This window comes from Pteropus vampyrus, unplaced genomic scaffold (assembly GCF_000151845.1).
Source record: "Pteropus vampyrus isolate Shadow unplaced genomic scaffold, Pvam_2.0 Scaffold163, whole genome shotgun sequence".
NCBI lineage: Eukaryota > Metazoa > Chordata > Mammalia > Chiroptera > Pteropodidae > Pteropus > Pteropus vampyrus.
In genome coordinates, this window is record NW_011888944.1 from 217,222 (window position 1) to 219,100 (window position 1,879).

Below are 1,879 nucleotides of genomic sequence, written 5' to 3' on the forward strand. Positions count from 1 at the left end.
GGGCTGTCGAGGGCCTGGGTCACAGCTCACCTTGTGAGCAGCGGATCGTTCCTCGGGTGACATTTAAATGTGCCCTGGCATTTCCTCAGCAAGGCCACGGGTAGGTGTCACATCCCGGAAATTCATCAGGAGGGGCAGATGGCCTGAATGCAGGGAGCAGAGTGTAGGCTTCTGCGTTTCCGTTTGCACACCTCCAAAGGCCAGCTGAAACTTGTCCCACAATGCCTGGGGACGGGGCTGATTGTGGTCGCCATCACCTCCTCTGCCAGAGAGGCTCAGTGTGTTACAAGGTGCCTGGCTCTGAGCTCATTTCCCAGCACCGTGGTGTGGGCACCAGCCTGCCATGCCCGTGGGTTAAAGTGTGGGCGGGTGCAAGCTTCTGGGATGTGCTGATAGCTCCTGGCCTCACTTTCAAGCTCTTAGCCTCTTTAGCTTTGCATGTGGTGAGCTGGGGCTTTGTGGTCCAGAGGCCTTTAGAACGGTGGTCTTAGGGAAGGTCGTGAGGGTGCAGAGCTGGTTCTTGGAACTTACTGCAGAAGTTAATGTGACGAGTTCAGTCCATTCACTTGGCCATCAGGGGAGAGCCCTTCCGAGAAACTGTCTCCGTATTGGCACGTGATTGAAATATTTCTGTCGGAAATCCTGGAGAATCCAGGAAGGGGGACGAGTCACTTGGGCCCAGAGAACACTTTGTGCAAAGATTTTAAATGTATATTTAGTTTGTCACAAGAATTCTGGATATTTGATATCAACTTCCTTAAGTTTTAATAATTCACGTCTTTCATGGCATTTATGCCTCTGCATCTGAAGTTTAAATGAACACTGTTCATCACATCCTTGATACGTTCGGTAGGGAAGCTAAGAGGAAATGTTGGTGTTTAGGTTTTTCCTTGGCCTAAGCTGCCAGGGGAACGAATGTTAAGAATCCTATTTGCATTGTCAAGACCACCAGGCACCCACATTAGGAATTCAAACGAAGACCATCAGGAAAACCTGAACCCCAGAGGCCGAAAGCCTGCGCCTCTCCATCTTGTGCTGTGGGAAAGTTTCTCTCGTCTCTGTAGAAACGTCTATTGACTAGGAGCTGGGGAAGAGTACACATTTAGACCTTCGTTTACTGTTGTTTGTTGCTAGAATTCTTCCTTGTCCATAGACATTCTAGATGTCCCCCCACAACAGAACTTGCATGAAAATATAGTTTAGAAAAGGGAAACTGGTTTTGGGGGAGAGACGGTACATTCGAAGACACCTGCATTCACTGAGGAGGGCATGGGGCTTATACCCCTTCCTCTAAATCTGAAGACCTTTGAAATGTTTAAAACTTGGGCTTGTCTGGAAGAAGAGATGGCCAGCGCGTGGTTCTTGAGAGTCAGATTTCGACTTTGGGGTGTCAGAAGACTGAAGTTCAGAGCCCAAGAAGTCCGTAGGTTTGGGGCTGACCCACTGTTAGGTCCTACCTCTGACAAAGCATTTCCCCTCTGCCTTCACGGTCAGGTTCAGCTTTAAATGCGTTTGCCCGTTGACCTTGCCACAGTGTGTCCTCTTCCTGGAACCGGCCGTGACTCTACTGGTTGGGGCGAGGTGGTGATGGAGAAACGGGGGACTATGAAACGGGGAAATTCTCCAGATGTTCTTGGGATACTCGGCTCTGTAGGCGCCTGGCCTCCAGACAGCGCTCTCGTGGTAGATAACAACCTGCATGTGTATGAAAGAGAGGAACGGGGGCAGGAAGCCTTCAGTCGTGTTGGCTTTGGAGCGGATACTTTCACTGAGCTGAGCTTACCCTGGGGCGGGGGGGGAGCCAGGGAAAACTGGTTTCTTCTGTTGATCCCGTATCACCTGATGTCTCTGTGATTGAGAAATGTGGGTGAAAAGGTAC